The sequence below is a fragment of the Pecten maximus genome, chromosome 12, assembly GCF_902652985.1.
Source record: "Pecten maximus chromosome 12, xPecMax1.1, whole genome shotgun sequence".
Classification (NCBI taxonomy): Eukaryota; Metazoa; Mollusca; class Bivalvia; order Pectinida; family Pectinidae; genus Pecten; species Pecten maximus.
The window spans coordinates 11,729,282-11,750,098 of record NC_047026.1 but is presented as its reverse complement, the minus strand read 5'-3'; positions in this window follow the sequence as shown (position 1 = coordinate 11,750,098).

Here is a 20,817-nt window from a genome sequence, read left to right as displayed (position 1 = left end):
AATCACCGAGCTTTACACATTGCCATGCTATATTTCAAACATTTCACATATTTGTATTGAGATATAATAATTATGCGATATTTAATTGGAAGGCTGGAAAAAGGAAAAAAAATGTCAAAATGTTTGCAACGTAGCAAACTATGCTTTGAGGGTGGCAGGAATTTTTAATAAAGCACACAATCAACCCAATTTGAAGGAAGGCAGGCTATTCCTGAGATCAAATAAAAGTGGTCCGTCATTTTTTGATACACTTACGGTATGTTATGTATTCTACAAACGTAGAACATGTCGAAAAGATTTGTTAGTTTTATCAACCGATTAGTATATTTTGATTACTTTCTATGCCGAAAATTAATATGTAATTACATTTTGTATGTATAGTTTATTATTATAAACATATTGCGGATAATCCTTTATTATCAAGAAGCTTTATTTTCAATTGAGTTTCGATAATAATCTTTCAGAAATGATTGAATTCAAACACTTTGTCAAATACAAAGTTAATAATACTGGTGATGCCATTGCACAGTTTAGTTGACTGCAGTCATAACTACTATACACATTATTATAAATAACCAACAGCTGCTTGTGTGCGAATTATGCCCATTGATATATGTATGTATGTATGTTTAGATACAAATTATTTTGGGTCCTTTGATGTCGGCAGATATGAGATACATTTCAGAATAGCTGTGATTTACTACAAAATGGCGTATTTAACCTCTAGATGTGTCATTTCTCATGTCTGCCTGTGATCGTGTACATTTTGATACGTCTAATATTTATATATTAATGTACATTGGCCTGCCATGCCTTTTTTCCCGATCCATTTGTTCTCTGTTGCTTACATAGCCTTGTTATTTCCTATTTAGTATAAATACCATACTATACTATGCGTCTTAGTCAATGATCCCTAAGTCAAAAATCATTGTATTGGTATGATAAACGAATCCTTATTGTCTACCTTTTGTCTCATAGATTCATATTGTCTGGTGATAATGTATGCAGAGATGAACAAGTCAAGTCATTACATACCATTCATCACTGTTAGTGATACTTATGGCAGCCAAGTTGTCATTTATTCGTGGAGCAATGTTGATCCAGTATTTTACCAAATTATATAAGATATCTTATATGATATAAACAGATATCTGATACGTTTATGAGATATCTTATATGTTTATACGTTAATAAGATATCTTATATGATATAAACAGATATCTGATACGTTTATGAGATATCTTATATGTTTATACGTTTATAAGATATCTTCTATGTTTATACGTTAATAAGCAGCGCATTATGTCTGGCTCGTAGAATCCAATTCATTGCAACAATTTATATAGGAATTGTCACTCATGTCACGCTGAGAGTATTGGCCTGTTCCGCACGACGAAATTAAAACATTTTCTTCTTGATGCGGAGGAAGTCCCATCGTGACGTAGAGATTAAGCAGTTATAGATATTTCCTGTTTGGGCGATTTGATATTGGCGCCCTCTGACGTAGGTTCGACAGGGCAGGTTATTTTCAATATACAAGTGTATATATAACATAGTAACACAAATGACGAAGGAAGACATTTTCATGACTCGTGCCCTGACCGGGTTTAGAACTACGCACCTAATCGCTTAGCCAGAAATACTAGCAGCTTATACCACTGCGCCACCTCTATGCTCTTCAAAAGAAAGGATCTTATATGAGTTATGATTTTATAATATATTTTATGAACCGTGTCAGAAGGTTTTATTTTTGTTAACCTTGATGACCAAAGAAAAAAAATATCGAGACGAGTTTCCTAAAATCGTATATGAAAGGAAAACAAATCTTAAATACTTATCACATAATTAGGAGACGATTTGGCAGGTTTTAAAGTCAAAACGTTAAGGACAAAGTCAAGAGGACACATTTTGTTGCGCCATTCAAAATTCACGACGTTATGTCATTATCTATAAAATTACGTCACATTCGATTTCAGACTCACACAGAAAGTTAAAGGATACCACTTGTGACAGATGCAAAAATATTAAAAGGTCGAGTTCATTGAATAACATTTTGTGACAAATAAACGTCCGAACAATTGTTTTGCAATATATGCAAATTTTGTTATATTATATCCATAAAATGAATGAACTATAACTATAAATTCTAACTGTTGACCATAAGATAGACATTAAGGCTAAAACACCCTGGCTAAGTAATCTGAAGGTCTAAAATAAAAACTAAGGTTAGAAAACCCTGGCTAATTAGTCGATAGGTCTATACATAAAAACCAACACTAGAAAAACCTGGCTAAGTAGTATGTAGGTCTAACATAAAAACAATGTTAGAAAACCCTGGCTAAGAAGTCTGTATATATATCATAAAAACCAAGGCTAGAAAAACCCTGGCTAAGTAGTATGTAGGTCTAACTTGAAATTAAGGCTATAACACATTGGCTAAGTAGTCTGTAGGTCTAACATAAAAACAATGTTAGAAAACCCTGGCTAATTAGTCTATAGGTCTACATATGAAATAACCAAGGCTAGAAAAGCACGGCTAAGTAGTCTGTATGTATATACAAAAAAACAAAAGCTTGAAAATTCTGACTAGGTAGTCTAAAGGTCAAACATTAAAACCAAGACTTGGAACCCTGACTAGGTAGTCTATAGGTAAACATAAAACTAAGGTTAGAAAACCCTGGCTAAGTAGTCTGTTGGTCTAACATAAAACTAAGGCTAGAAAACCCTGGCTAAGTAGTCTGTTGGTCTAACATAAAACTAAGGCTAGAAAACCCTGGCTAAGTAGTCTGTTGGTCTAACATAAAACTAAGGCTAGAAAACCCTGGCTAAGTAGTCTGTTGGTCTAACATAAAATTAAGGCTAGAAAACCCTGGCTAAGTAGTCTGTAGGTCCAACATAAAACTAAGGCTAGAAAACCCTGGCTAAGTAGTCTGTTGGTCTAACATAAAACTAAGGCTAGAAAACCCTGGCTAAGTAGTCTGTTGGTCTAGCATAAAACCAAGACTGGAAAACCCTGGCTAAGTAGTCTGTTGGTCTAACATAAAACCAAGACTGGAAAACCCTGACTAAGTAGTCTGTTGGTCTAACATAAAACTAAGGTTAGAAAACCCTGGCTAAGTAGTCTGTTGGTCTAACATAAAACCAAGGTTAGAAAACCCTGGCTAGGTAGTCTGTTGGTCTAACATTAACACCAAGGCTAGAAAACACTGGCTATATGGTTCTCTTTAGTGATAAACACGAAGAACTACCTGGACTAGTAGAGTATGGTGACGAGACCGAAAATACTGTCATCTGTTCTGTTGTCAACAGGTACAAAACACATTTCTTTTGGAGAAGTGGATGGGTGAACAGGTAGAAAATCATGGCAAGTAGTTTACATGTCAATATAAAGAAATTCCAGTCTAGTTTATTAAAGCGCGTATGCCTATTTGCTTAATATATGAGTCAAAACGTATGTATTTTAACAGCCATTTTAAATCCATCGTTTTTGCTGACCTGTTTAGATATACCAATGCGCTAAAATTTTGAGTGATATAAAATTGGGATATGTACAGTAAATCATCTGAAAACATTTGTTATTTTATGAACAAATCTTGTTTTTGCTATTGCCATCGTTGCATAATGAATTTCTTGTTCAAAAGCGTTTCTTTTTCTAATAACATGGTAAAAATATGACAGAGGCGTTGTCCCGTTTGCCTTTGTCTTGGCTAGATTATTATTTCCAGAGTCATCACTCTTGTGCATTTCTTGTGTGTGTTGAGAATATTCCATATTGCAATGCACCATAGTTTGGATATAAAAAACGACATGTGGGTATTGCCAAATTCTACGCTGATTAAGACTTTGTGTGAGCGTATTTCCCAGTTCCTGAGAAAACCATAAAATATGCGGTACACAATTTTAATTGTTTCCTTCCCTGGATCTGTGTTGTGTACAGCATCTTTATTGAACAGTTACCACTACCGGAGAGAGGAGTTTCCTCCTGACCTTAAGCAGTGCCTCTTAACAACTGTTCATGCTGGAAATCTCTCAACTTCTTTGTTTCTGTTTAAAATAAAACAAAACGGAAAGGATTCTAATTGTTGCATGTACCAGTCAACAAAAATCTATTTCATCCAATAATAATTTTTTAAAACGCCAATTATATAGATGTGTGCTGTCTTTTTTTCCTGAGACATGTAGCATTTAGCAGTATAATCGCCATTATATTCGTGCAGATGGAGGCTCGTGCGCGCACTGAGTGTATATATACTGATCCCTGAGTGAAAGAGATATGATGCAGGCCTAAGCGCATTACTGAGAAACAGCCATGCGTTACCACAACCGTGAACAGCACGCGTCCCTCAACAGGGCGCGAGCGGCTACGCTAACTCCTTGTACCAAGTTCTTCATTACCAAGTAGCCGGTAAATGGAGTTGAATAGTTATGTTAGTGTATTCAATTAACTTTTTGTCCGACAACATCCCAAGCATTTAACACAACTTTGATACGATCCTTATTCGTGTTAATCACAGCCACCGTGTGTAGGTGATCTGTTTTTATCAAGTGGGCAACCTGCATCCGTCTGATATCCGGAACATATAATGCAATTATCACGACCATGAAACAAGAAAGCAATTTCATCATCCTACCGGTTGTTAACGACGGCATATGTTTGTCTATATTTGCCAAATATTAATAACCATAGCCCTTTGAAAAGCGTTGGCTTATTGTCTAGGTATTTACATGCGGCAATCGCCCAAGATGTTGCCAACGATATGTCAGACAACGACACTGGTTCATGTAATTGTTTCATAATTTGGAACGACCGACCCATTAAGGGACATTTCAAATATTTTAAAGCTGTTGGATCTATCTTATATTTATCTGTGCCAAATAAAAGCTATCTGGTCTGTTTCTAGAATATTTGTTTACTAAAGATAATGGACGGTTAGAAATGACATTGGGTTGAGACATACTTTAACAATCAGAACTATAACGCGATACAAATATTTCTTGGGTTAAAATCGCGACCTACATAGTCAAAATCCTAATCTTTTGCTAGTGTTGATAAGCAAGAAATATACCTGGTAAATGTACATGATCAAAATATGAAAAATGAAGGATGGAAACTTGAGGTCAGAACAATAAATTTGTCATTGTTTTAATTTACAAGCATTAGGGGGAATAGCAAAAGGCAGATCTGGTACTCGTCCAAGAGAATACATCCCACGCTGATGGGTTGTGTTCCCGTTAGAATCCTGCACATGCTATCCACTCAAATATTACCAGAGTTATTTCCCCTTTGATGAAATGATACATAACAGCTTTGTCTAAAGTGTGATTGATACGTATGACTTGTATGCTAATACTTATGTGCATGTGTGTGTAATAAAGATAACATGGAAGTGTTTTATATGATCACTTTTTGATGGATGGACGGCCGGACGGAGAGATGAACGGTAAAAATCAATAATTTATATGGTTTAATCCCATAAATCAATCCTAATTTTTAAATTAATTTTATTCTTTGTTCATTGGACATGAACTGAGAGGTCAATTGAGGAATTGCGGTCAATATCAAAAAACAATAATAAAAACAAAAACAAAAACAAACAAAAAGAAGAAAAAAAGCAAACAGATCAAATCGTCTTCTATAACGATAAAGATATTTTTGTGGAACGAATTCGCTAATGATCAAACAAGTATACTGAGAGAGACTGAAGACTAATGGTACAAATATATAGGGGATATCTAACAGTGTCTTCAGTAATACCAAATATATTTCACTCGTGTGCCTAATATTTTGATATTTTTCACTTGTGCGTACTATTACTGAATATACTGTTAGATAGTATGTTTAATACATTTTATAGCAACATATACCGAAGCAGCTCAATATCTCCCAGTCTTCATTGCGGTTCCCTTTCAACGCCTCACAAATGTACGACAAAATGTAATCTATCTTGCATTATGCTGTCATATAACATGACGGAGAGCTATATTCAAATCTTAATTTTCACCATTGTCGTTTGTAAACATTGTTCTGATCGGTCAAATCAGAAAAAAAAATTCACTAGTGACAAATATCAGAAAAAAGGAATTATTTTCACTAGTGAAAATATCACTTTTATGGAATTAATGATTTTCGATATTTCACTAGTAAAGACGTAATAATAATAATTAAGGACACGACAATTGTTCTTTCCTCGAAACATATCAGATATACAATGTATCTTGTATGAAAGTTATACCCTCTCTCTCTCTATGTATATATCAACTATCACTTACGTCATTTTGGTATTACAAATGCATTATTTATCGTCTTGAATAGTATTCAACCTTGTCTTAAATGGTGCTTCATTGAATATGTAGTAGATTTATGTTGTGGATGTCCATTGTTAATTTAATTGTTTTCTGTTGCAGATGTGTTGTAGTTGTTCCGTAAAGGTGATAATACCATGACATTAGTAATTAGAGAAACAAAATCTTGTATAAAAAATAATTAGGTAGTTAAATTAAAACAAAGATATTATTAAAAAAAATAACATGAAACCGAACAATGATGTTATATTACGTCATGGCTATTGTTAGATTAAACATTGAAGTTCCATGCATACAATACGCAGTATAACACAATAATATGTTGATGTGTCGCAGTATAACAAATTAATGTGTGGATGTGTCGCAGTATAACAAATTAATATGTGGATGTGTCGTAGTATAACAGAATAATGTGTGGATGTGTCGTAGTATAACAAATTATTGTGTGGATGTGTCGTAATATAACAAATTAATGTGTGGATGTGTCGTAGTATAACAGAATAATGTGTAGATGTGTCGTAGTATAACAAATTAATGTGTGGATGTGTCGTAGTATAACAAATTAATGTGTGGATGTGTCGTAGTATAACAAATTAATGTGTGGATGTGTCGTAGTATACCACGCTAATGTGTGGGTGTGTCGCAGTATAACAAATTAATGTGTGGATGTGTCGTAGTATAACAAATTAATGTGTGGATGTGTCGTAGTATACCACGATAATGTGTGGATGTGTCGCAGTATAACAAATTAATGTGTGGATGTGTCGTAGTATAACAAATTAATGTGTGGATGTGTCGTAGTATAACAAACTAATGTGTAAATGTGTCGTAGTATGACATATTAATGTGTAGATGTGTCGTTGTATAACAGAATAATGTGTAGATGTGTCGTAGTATAACAAATTAATGTGTGGATGTGTCGTAGTATAACAGAATAATGTGTAGATGTGTCGCAGTATAACAAATTAATGTGTGGATGTGTCGCAGTATAACAAATTATTGTGTGGATGTGTCGCAGTATAACAGAATAATGTGTGGATGTGTCGTAGTATAACAAATTAATGTGTGGATGTGTCATAGTATAACAGAATAATGTGTAGATGTGTCGCAGTATAACAAATTAATGTGTAAATGTGTCGTAGTATGACATATTAATGTGTAGATGTGTCGTTGTATATCAGAATAATGTGTAGATGTGTCGTAGTATAACAAACTAATGTGTAAATGTGTCATAGTATGATCAAATACTAGGTAGATGTGTAGCAGTATAATACAATAATGTGTGGATATGTCGCAATACAGCAACAAAATGTGAAAATGTGTTGCGGTATAACAAAAAACTGTGAAAATGTGTCGCAGTATAACAAAATACTGTGAAAATGTGTCGTAGTATAACAAAATACTGTGAAAACGTGTCGTAGTATAACGAAATAATGTATAAATTTCTTACTCAATACAATAAAAATGTGTGGAACCAATAACATTGTAGATGATTGTATCCCGTCATTAATAAATCTTTAACTGGACCTTCTCATTTCAACCATCAAACACAATCACACACCTTGGTCACATGGTTTGTGTTTGTTGGTACAACAGCGATGATAACTATATACGTATCAGCTCTACTTTATTGTTATTTACATCCCGCTAATAGTAATGAGTCACATATTTAGACGTCGCTTTTTCTCCTGAACAAAAATGCCTGGTTTCAAATGATATATCTTATATGTAACATATTCATTTTCGACCAATTTTCTACGTCAACACCCGAAACCTACCAATTAAAGTAAAATAAATGACCGGGATTTCAAATGCTTTCTCTTTATAGCAAGCCATATAATCTGGATAATGTTTCCACAGATAAAACACGAGTACTCCTTGTCTCGGCGACAGTAGCATTGTTAAAATGTTGTTGGACCATTTTAATAGGTTTCAACATGGAATTCATATTTTATTGTGTTTGGGTTTAATGTCCCTATAATAATAGTTGTCACCTATTTGAGGCCGCCAAAGAAAAAGAAATCAGACTGAAAAAAATGCTTCAGTGTAAAACAAAATTACCTTGATGTCAGTAAATAAGGTCTGGTTTCTTCTTTGCTCCTCCCATCTCTAAAGAAGGCACAGCTCGAACATATTCTCTGATTCTGTATAGGTTCATTGGTAGTTGTATAAAAAAAAACATGCAGACGAAAGGGGTTCCCCCGATTTTCATAGTCTACATTTAATATACTAGTGTAGCATCCCAAATTACTTACGCGCCTTAAAAACAGTATGACATCATGATATAATTGATTCAAGACTGTCATGTCTCTCTGTGTTGACCCATTGTTTACCATCAAAGTAATTTTATGCTGTTTCTTGAACGAATATCGTCTTAGTTATTCTTGAATTAATAATGTACACGAGTTTCTATATAATATCAGGAAATCATATATATATATTTCTTATGTATCAATTATCTTATTATCAATTTAAGAAACATCCATATGATAAGCAGAAGGGCGTTTCGCCAAAGTTGTAAGCATTACGAGCAATTGTCTTAATGTCCTCACAAACTCGACCTTTTATTAAACAAAAGTATATTTATCATTAAGTCCTATTATTCGTTTCAAATATCTACTTTATTTCAAAGATCAACAGAAATTTGCCTTTGCTTTATGGTGACGACACTAGAAAAAAAATGTGAAAATATTTTTGAAGTATTGGTTTTTAAGCCAATCTTCTGTGTTATTGAAAGTTTTAAATGCAAAGTGTACTTATGAAATTCGTCAGAACGGACTGATTTATCTTAACTAAGATCACAAATAAATCACTTTATCTATAATCTGTGTAACAGCTTTTGTAATATTTGAAAAATGATTAAACATTTCTACTCGGAAACACCCAATATCTCCGTGCAACATTCGTTGATGTAATACACCATCTTATAAAGTATGACTTTATTCAGAGTCTGGTAAACTATGTTAATATACAATGAATTGCATATAATTTTCAAACTGCAGAAAAAATATAATTTGATAGTGGGAATCTAACTTCAAACGACTTAAATCAGAGTCTTTTAGTTTATAATGTTTTATGAGTTGTTGAAGGGTGTAAGTGATAACGTTTAGGACCCCCGCCATAACTGAAAGAAATACCATCATGTTCTTCCAACGATAATCCCTACGATACAGTTAAAGGCGTCTTTTCTGTAGGGTGGAAGCGCGAACAATTCTTATCGTTAAGCTTTGTAATTTCTTTAATGGGAAAGAATTTTCATCTTTTTGGTAGATGAAGGTGTTTAATATGCTTGCTAATGATGTAGACAAAGATATATGTGTTCTCACTATAAATGAAAGAAAGAACTAACGCCCGCAGTAACCTTCTTTGTCATGACATAAACAACTCTGTGAATAATTAGGGGATAGAATTGTTGTTGAAGATATTCGTAACACATGTATGCTGATAACGTAACTGAACAGGGACTCATAATGTACATATTACTCTATTAGCATCAAACGGGTAAGAAATACTCTACTGTGTGTGTGTGATAATTACAACGTTCGTTTAAATTCATCACCTATCCAGCCAAATCTTCGCCAGCGTTGAACATTACAGAGGTCTTGGTACCCAAAAGTCAGTCGCCTATGATCATAATGAAATGAGTTGTGAAACAGCATCTCGTATTTCTCAAGTTACCAAATCAAAGGATATGTTTTGATGCTAGATAGGGGATTTGTACTCTACATATCGACATAATGATATAGAGTTATTAGAAATGTGTACTATACAAATATAACTATTAACAAATACCAGTTATAAACGATAATGGAGCCTGGTTGTGGACATAAATATTGTCCAATTCAAAATATGTATACCCTTGATTTGTGGTTTGCCAATAAAACAAAACCGCGTATATATAATTGAAACGTTCTAGGTATTTTTGTTTTGCTGCAACATCAGAATGAATATTTGCTTTCATGAAAACATATTTCGTTAGTATGTACAGATACCGGAATAACGAATATGTCGCGTTACCAAAATGTTTCTTGTAATGATAATTACATTGTTTACTTCAGTAATTCACGATCGAGTGGACTAGCACGTACATATGTGTGCATATAAACAACGTATTAATCATGGCACAGATGTCCACTTTAGAGCTTATTACATGTTCAATTGTTACGTAACAGAAGATAGCGTCCCTCATAATGGCACACAGGCGCCTCTGCAGTAATCATTAACTAAGAACAAAGCGAATGTATATCTCGTAATGAGGTTAAGTATATATGGCTGCTACGTGTTACCGTTATACTCGTCGCCATTACAAAAGAGTTCCACACTCACAACCTGTGAATCATGTCTTAATGACGGGTATATAATTTGTTAATTTATCAGTTTATTAGATGTGTTATAAGAAAACAGCAATTTATTCACATAAGTGATTCTAAAATAAAAATCTGTTCAAACTTGACAAACATATTTATTAGCCCTTTTGGAATTATAGAATATCAGAAAATTTCCAAATTTTCATTTATAAATTTTATATTTTCACTATATTTAGGTCGATTTCATTGTCCTAGCTTCTTTTTCCGCACGTTTCGGCAAATGTATCACTGAATGTTCATAAAGTTTCATTTCCTTTTGGGCAAATAAACTATCTATTACTAGATTTATATTTACAAATGATATGTACTGAGCGTGTCGTTCCTAAATCCTTTGTTACCAGAACGCTTTCGTACTTTTCAAATTAAGGATATTAATATATACAGGATACAATTGTTACACATCCTTCAGCTAAGGCTTGATGAGTTTAGATGAACGACTAATCCCTATTGAGCTATGCTTGTCAATTATCATATTTTCATAAATGAAATATTAGTATGACAACCACTGTGTGTATATGTTTTATTAAAAGAACACTTTTTTAAAATGATCCCGCGAAAATATTCAAAGACGACATCGCGAAGTCGAACATCACAGATGAATATTAGACTAATCACTGCCAGTTTCTACGATCTGTCCTTTACTGGACAAGATATGCTATCACTGTTTAAAGTGATGTTATAAGGTCCCCCCCCCCCCCCCCCCACAAAAATTTGTCGTTCATTCACGACACCAATATATTTTAACAAATATTTCAGTTAACTGAGTTTGAGTGCAAAGCAATGTATGCATTTCACGTGTTTCAATGGTTTACATGGAATCTCTTTGTCGGGTTACTGACACAAGACAAGTGATCCAAAATGGAATTTCATATTTTTGTGTTCGGGATATAAATTTGTAGTTAAAGTAAGTGATATGATTAGAAAGTGTTTATTTGTTTTGTTCTTTTGGCAACAATATTCGTACCGAATGACACAGACTGTACAGGGAAAAGAATCCTCGAGAGTTCATTCAACTACGATCAGGGACAGTGACTGAACCATTTTCTCGTACATTTGTGATTTGCTTTGATGCTTTATGGCTATCGGGATCAACTGCATATCGATGGACAGGAGTCGGAGTGAGGGTTGGGGTTGGGGTTGGGGTGTGGGTAGGGGTTGGAGTGGGGTTGGGGTGGGGTAGGGGTGGGAGTGGGCTGGGGGTGGGGTAGGGGTGGAAGTGGGCTGGGGGTGGGGTAGGGGTGGGAATGAAAATTAATTTTGTTTAATACTGTACGTCATGATCAATGCGATATCTCACTTCCCTGGCTATTTTGTCATCATCAAATCCTATTTCACGACTGGAACCCGAGAGTATTCCATCTCTCCCGCTCAACCAGTCACGACAATGTTAACAATCGGTAAATCTAGAAAATGTGGACCTATTAATGTTTTTGATTTTGCAAACAACAACAAAAAGAACAATCGAAGGTAAAATGTAGTCCGTTGTCAAAGGCTAGAGATTGGCCAATCAAAAGAAGTCAGAAACGACCAACCAGAGAATTTGAAAGTGGTTACACACCCAGGTCTTCGAACAAAAACAACACACTGTTAAAAGTTACCACGCGGCACATCAGTTCTGAAACGAGCGTAGTTATGGAATGAATGTCTTTGTAGTCTGATATCTATGAAACAAAACGAAGTGTTGTTAGTACTGTGTAATCTAAATAAAGTCACCTCACCAATTCCCATACTTATGGACTTGCTACCATTATCACGATTTCCATGACAGATGTCGACTAATGATAGAGAAATTAACAACCCAAGGTTTCAAGGGATTCAGGTTGATGATGAACATGTGCAGTTATAGGATCAACATGAAGATCTAATCGAGAAATATTTCATTTCCTTGTGTAATATCAAGTCGGAAGTGTTCGTTGCCTGTTGTTATGTCTAGTGGTTCCATTGTCACCACCCAAACTTTCATCGTGAGCTAGATTTGCATGCCCGGTGTCGTCGTGACCTAGATTTGCATGCCCGGTGTCGTCGAGGAAGCAGAAGACGCTTACTATCCGGAACTCATGGTCATATTCAAGGTTTTCCATGCAAATCTGTATTTTAATCAAATTTTACATTCTTTTTTAATTCCGTTTTCTATTGTCGGTATTATCTGCCGCTTTTGTGATACTGTTAGTTTGAGAGTTATTGCAACAGAAGGGTTTCATCAAATACGTCCATTACAGAACTGTCATGACAGTCATATGTACACACACGGATGCCTCTTGCATTAACCAGTCATTGGTGGGTTGCCATAACAATACCGTCATCAGAGCCTCAATTTCCGTATTTGCAACTTTGTGCAATAGCATATTTGCATCATTACGAACCATTTTACCGCTTCTATCCGCCCATAGATGCAGCAAAGATTAACATTGAGGCAGTTGGAGACTGTGATGCCAAATGTAAATTTTTGTTAAAGAACGGTCAACATTTCGTTAATCCATCATCGATATAATTGCAGAGTTAATCCATTGCTTTCTTTGTTGATATTGTTTAGTTTATTTTGTTTAACGTCCTATAAACAGCCAGTGTCATTTAAGCACGTGAAAGGTTTTGGATTTGAAGGAAAGCCGGAGTACCCAGAGAAAAAAAAAACTATCGGCCTATGGTCAGTACCAGGCAACTGCACGACGTTAGTTTCGAACTCGCGACCCAGAGAGGGAGGGCCAGTGATAAAGTATCTGGACTCTTTCACCACTCAGCGCCTTTATCTATTGATCATTCGATATGTTTAATGGCTATAGACAAAAACACACACATTACAGCAGGTCCCAGGAATCAGTGGCAATGCAGCGCGTAGTGCGTCTTTCGTATGACATTATGAGTTGTAGAAAAAAATTGAAATTCAATTTTGTTTAATTAGTTTTATTGCTTTTCCCATAAGCTGAGTGGATGAACAAATCCGCTTTTGATGAATTAATAGATAACTGTTAATTCCGCCAATCTACAGGTATATCAACAAATACTCGTTTGTCTAATATTGTCGTCCCTTTGTCTGAACGTGTGAAGTGGAAATCAGTTGTGATGAGCCAACATGTCTCCTCTCGAGCGGTTAATCAGGAATTCCATATAAACTGCGGTAGGTTGATATACGCACAAAAGGAGGATGTACAGGGATGAGCAGAAGTGGATCCGAGTGTTGATGAGAATGTATTTACTGGTTGCGTTTAATCTGGTGGTTAATTTGGCGACGCTAGGGCGTAAATGACTGGCAATACCTTCATTTTATATTGATAGGGGACACATGCAAAATTGATAGCAGAAAATATGCTAACGACACATGCATGTCTCTCACAATACACCAAGTGTTACCAATTCAGGCACATATATCATTCAAACAGATTCGTGACATCAAAGAAAACTGTAAACAAGACATCAACTGCCTTTCCCACTTGAGGCCATCCTCACTTATTCAATAAGCATTTTGAAGAAGAGTGTAAAATCAAAGAGCAATCAAAGATGATTAGAGTTTATTGTCTGATGCAGCTACCTCATCAACAGTAATCTTTCATGTTGTAAGAGGCCTGTTTATTTTATGATTCTCGTTTGTATTTATTTATCACCTGTTTTCCTCGCTCATAAATCATTTCACATCAAACGACTTTGTAATTGAGGCTGGATGTAGGCAAATAGTTCCCGGCTCGTATTTCCATCCTCCATTATGAAAGTACACCGTTGATCGTTGCGTTAGGCACATGTATTTTCACTAAGTATCGTGTTGGTATGTCTCTCAGGGTAATTACAGAGGAATATCAACCATATTTTTTCTCCTATCGCTACATCCATATCAATTTAAAGGTCAAAATTACGCCTCCTTCATAAAATTTCCATTTATATTATAGATGTATGCAACTAAGAATTATGAATGTTTTGGCATACTTGTTATGAATATTTCCCGAATGTAAATTAGTTTCAAAGAACTGCAGCTGTTTAAGTAAATATGCCATGTCATTACGTGCAGACCTATTCATGTTAAACATAAAGCCACATTTTAAAGGATGATTTTTGCAAGCATTGTATTTTTTAAACAAAACTATTATATAATTCTGCGTTCAATACAATTTTCCTTTGCACATTAGTGTTATTCTCCTGATTAACCATCCCGTGTAGTCAGTGCAGAGCCAAGAGGTTGCATACAGTCCGATGTTTATGCAAGTATATAACATACCTTTGAATACCTGCCGCCATTGCATCATTTCGAAACATTCCGGGATTGCGATAAATACACAACATCAACTTTTTTCCTTCATTAGACAAAAAGAAAATGTGGTTGCTAATGTGTAGAAATTGCAACACAGTGGAAACATGACAAAAGGACGAATTACAGCCATACATATAATACATGCAGTACGGGAATATGGTAACAGGATCAGGACAAACTGATATTTGCTGTGTGCTTGCTGCTAATTAATGCATGCATAAACAGGGGATGGCGATATTGCAAACAATAACATCTGGTGAACTTTCTGTACAATGCGCTGTTTTGTAGAGACGTTGAAATTATAGTGAGAAGTAACATGAATAAATGCCAGGAAACCAACAGGACACTGCCTATTGTGAAATACTTAGAAAAAGAGGCACCGAGTCACCTGTTGTGAAATTGCCACAGCCTCCATTTACCCGCCACAGGCCTCATCAGAACTAAAAATTAGATGTTTCGATGGTCAAAAGGCAATTGACAGTGATTTTCATGATGTGACAATAAACCAACAAAAACCACTGGCCAAAAGAATCTTACAACAAAAATCAAGTAGTACTTAGTAAAAAGACTGTGATTTGTCATTTTATCAAAAACTGAGCGTTTTTACTGATTTTGGTTTCGTACAAAAAAATCACAGTAAGATAGAGGAAGGTGATGTGTACTTATCTTTTGTACTTTAAATCAATCTGAACGATTTACAATAATGGTTCTTAGGTTAATGATTCGCACATATGTCACGTATATCTCAAACTATATATGTCATTATCTCGTTCTCGCAAACGCTTGCATTGATCGGTTGTGTTCTTTACACGTGCTTGAGATCCCACGTCTTTTGCAATTCTTTATGAGGCAATGTATAGCAGAGGATCGGTGAGCGTCCGATACGTATTGGAGATTCAATGTGTAAAGTAACAGAAAACCTAATGGCTGAATTTGTTCCGGATATAGCGAGAACGACCAGCGTATATACATCAACACCTCCAGACAGAGGCGGGTGTGGCGAATTAGACAATCCTAACTGAGAACTAATAGAAACAAGAAAGGAAAATAAGGTCTAATTTGGTTGACAAAATTGTGTTTATTTGAGGAGGGAAGATGGTTCAATACTTGATTCATAGGGTACTTTTATTGTGCAGTTACATTTTAGACCAGTTTTAAACCAGGTCCTAAATATTTTCCCTTTCCGAGCGATTTCGACCTATTTTGATCTGATCTTGTGATCTTTTAAGTTTCCATTTTGTAAGAGTTTTTAAACTAATCTTCAAATTTTCCACTTAAGCGAGCTATCTTTGAAATGTGATTAGAATTCATAATAAACCTCGTAAAATGAATTCATAAGATACTCATATGAAACCAGAACATATACTATAGCTTAATTACTTTTACATGTGTTTTCTTCAAACCTTGATTATGTATGACATTGCCGAGAGTTCGTTTTTTTCTGTTTTCTAGTTTCGGGATGTTTATAACTACTATGAAAGATATTTCAATAAAAGACATTTTAAGTAGAACTACGAACATTTCACGAATATGAATATCAATTCACATTAATGTAATTATGTTTAGGTTTGATTAATCAACCTTGTCTAATTATGATAAATGTGGGTTGTAGAACAACATGGCTAGTTTTGGGTTAATTTGGTTTTATATTATTTCGCTGATGGCTTCCTAATAATGTTACCTCACTGAACCATACTGCAGAAGACGTCAAGTAGGACAACCAACCCAGTCATATTATATTGACAACATGCGAAATAGTCGTCCCACTCCAAAAATGCTCAACATGTCTTTGGCGGGGGCAGAATTCAAAGCCTTCGTTACAAGAAGAAATAAGATGTGATCCAATGCTTCTTGGGAATCATGACATGGGGCAACAGGTACAATTCTTACCTGTGGCTAGAAACACGTCACAGCAGATAAGGTCATATAGAGACGGTGCCATTCATTTTTTTGACACTTAAGTTTCATTATAGTGTCATCATATTGAAATATCATACCAGGATAGGGCAGCATGACCCCCGTCCGGTCACATTTTACAGGCGAACCAGATCTTGCTGTCTCGGATTTAACATTCAAAATAGGAAGTAGAATATTTAATGCTTAAATTTTGCCAATTTTAAGGTTTTCCCTGTCAAAAGACAATATTTAGTATATTGTATTGGATAAAGTGTATTAATTAGTATATCCCATAACAGTAAGGTAAAAACCATTTAGTTTGTACGTGGGTTATCACTCACGTCGCCTGTTACACGCAGGCAGTGGATACAAGCATACATATCATTTTCTCATTGCACAACCTGTAAGGATGTCGTAACTTGTTTTAATAAAAATGATATATCTAAAGTAATTATAATATGTTACAGATTTAGTCGTTGTAATTCTGCCTCATTGAAAGAAACAAAATACAGGGAAGAACATTGTGGCAATGGCTTTATGAATGTTAAAGGGGACTTAAGGGGAAATAAATGCTGTCAAAACAGGAAGTTTGCTATGTTAAAAACACACCGAACAGTTTTCCCTTGTTTAGGCCATGTCCTTACGTAATGTGACGGTTTCATTGTTTAAATTTGTGCAGGCAGATGCATCTATTGGCTAATCACAAGGTGCATATCATCTTTTAAAACCTATCTAGTCTTCCATCTTATCTCAAATGTTATCTGAACTTTTCCTTGCACTCGAGACAGGATTTGCAGTTCACCTGCTTAATTAACATGCATTCTTATGAACGGGACACTTTAGTGTAATAACCATCAAAGGCAGAAAGGAATATTTAAAAGAAATACAATCACTTCGTCAATGATATTCATATTGCCAAACGATAACAATATGTAATGTACTTTTAGTGGTCGATATTTACATTAAAGTCGATTTCTTAAACATTATTTATAAAATGTAATTAAAGATCCCTTTCTTGATAAATTATAAAGGGTCACCTCCAGCTACCTCCATTTCACGATTGGATGACCAATCCTAAAAGAAGAGTAGAATAGGTACCTGTCCATAAAATTATTGGCCATATATTTCCATTGCTACGAGCTTTCAGAGGTTAGAACACCATGAAGGCTAAAAGAAAGTGTTTGTGACAAGAGAGCATATTGCAAGTATAAAATCAGCAACCTGAGAGGCTATTTGAGAAAATTGTTATTAAAAGTGTGAAAGTTCACTGACTTTGCTATTGTGTGTCATTGATCCGTGAAAACACTTCGTTTTCAGCTTTGATGATCATAGAAAGCAATTTGACGACAAACTGGTTCGAGACTCGACACACCATCACGGCCAGGAAAAAGGGGAACGACGAAAGATTGTATCAGTTCCGTATCACGCTCCCAACCATCGCCCTCAAAACACACCGCCATCACTAGAGAGAAAATGTCAAATTTACTTTCTTTCCCGTAAAAAGATATCATTACCGATAAAAACTCTATACAGATGTGGAGTAATAATAAATTACTCGTCATTTTTCCCTTTTTAAAGTCTCTTCTTCTTTTGATGAAAGCATAACCTGAGGTACAATACACACAATTACGATTCGCACTGAATTTTAATTGAAGCTTAAAGATCGTGAAATAAGATACCGGTGTTAAATGCTTCAGTGTATAACTCTGTGAAGGATCTCCTACGCGAGTTATCTCATGTAACGGCCACCGCTATGATATACGGTTGAAATAAATAGCAGGATTCCCTATTATGTCTCCAAGGCACACATACATTTGCATTATCTTATTTGTCGATTAATATTGGACTCATTCAGGTCGGGTGACTAGTAGACTCAGGAACTGTCAGACTAATTGTAAAGCTTAAAGATTAAACTTATCTTATTATTAGAAGTTGAAAAGTTGTCAAAAATATCATGTTTATGGCTACTCCAGTTTCATAAAAACCAATTAACACTCTGACAGGCGGTAATTAGGAGTCATTTAAGCATATAGCAATGTTATCATTATTGTTGCTTGTGCTATACAATGATCTGAACTTGTCTGTCTGGTTTATGACAGATTTATAATTAATACACCATATTCATGTTTTATAATGAACCGTTTGTATACTATGGTTTCAAATATCATAATGCCGGATATAAAAGATGGATTTTAAAAAAATAAATTCAGACAAAAATGAAGATGAACGACAACGTCATGCAGATATCTTTTAGGAAAATATATCTGCAAGATAATTTGTATGTAATAATACATGGCCGATGTTTCAGGGGAAGAATAACACAATTATGTCAGTCTAGTTGTCCACCCATATCTTTTACATTGTATGTCGGTATGAATTGCGCGCTGTCATCAAATTAGTTATTAAATCAACTATGTAAAAACTGATATTGCATGACAAGAAGCATTCAACAAGCTATATCAAAATATCAAAACCGAGTCATGAGCCCTGGGAGTGTATGGTTGTCAAAGTTTCCATCAACCGGCATTCATTATCAGATAAACAATCAGAATTACCCATATTCATAAACATGAAACCATGCCTAATTAAATAATTCATAGTTATCAGCCGTATTTGGTATTCATTTGTAAAAATGATTATGAATGTTGTATTCAAAATCAGTAATTGTCATTTTCTACCATTCAGATTGGCAATGATGGCTTTCTGTTATTTGAATTGATTTAAGTCTAGTAATATCACGGTAACATTAATCTAGTCATGCTATCATATTTTGATATACATATACATAGATATAGATATATATATTTTTTTACATGTATTAAGAAACCAATAAGAAAAACAGACAATTTTCTAAGATCTAGTAAACTTATCTAGGTATGCATAGATACATATATCACTGTATGTCTTCGTGAATTTGTTTTGTTTTTGTTTCTAAACTGCTTACATATCGACAGTTTTACGGTGTTTTCGCTTGATATCTTAGTTCTTGTTTTTGAAATTAAACATTATAGCAAAGAAAGTAAATTCCTCAACTGATATTGATAAATTTTGTTGGTGCAGACGGTAGCGTGCACTTTGGGCTATGTTAAGGGAGGAAACCACATAACTCGGAGAAGCCCTTCATAGTCGGAGTACAGAAAAAAGAAAATTGAACCTTTGTCCTAAGATCATGCCATTTAGTGTCGTATGTATACTTTTGTTTCCACCTGTTGATATTGTTATTTTCATATTTATTCCTAATAGCGGTTAAACTACGACAAATTGTGATACTTTCACAATATTTGGCAGCATTATTAAAATGACATTGTAATTGCATATTTTTTGTTTTTATACAAAAATATATATTTTCTCATTTGACACCTGGCGGAAAAGGCATTTAAAATGGTTGTAATATATTCAGCCTATGAAGTTGTCTACGAATGCAATTAATCAAAACTTCCACTTTCATCTATCTGAAATTAATGTCTGTTATTTTGTATTTCAACACATCCTTTCAACTAGCAAACATTGAATAGCTCATAGTAGTTGCTTACTACGCTGACAAATAGCGGTTGATCTGTCGATAAAAATGTTGCCTTTAAATGGTCGTAAAATGAGAAGGAATGTGTAAATTATATGTCCAAAACTCTAACAAAAATATTACCTCTATTTTCAGGATAATTAAGCTTGTAAATTTACGTGATATTCCATAATGACCGTGTTTATGGAAGTTGAAGCTGGTGACTCAGACTTTACAATAGCCTGGTATGATTATAGGGTTTTTAGAATATAAAATGCTGAAGTTAATGTGTCATTAATGAAAGAAGTTTAAATGGTACGTAAAACATGGACCCCGAAAAAAAAAACACGCTGTGAAATACTCACCCCATGTTGATTTCATCTACTTGATATCAATGCCTTTTATCAACAACCAAAATCTTTGATGTTTTTCACTAGAGTCACATATATTACCACAAATTGTGATATATCATATAAACATATCATTTATGTTGGACGTAAAATTATGATTACTTA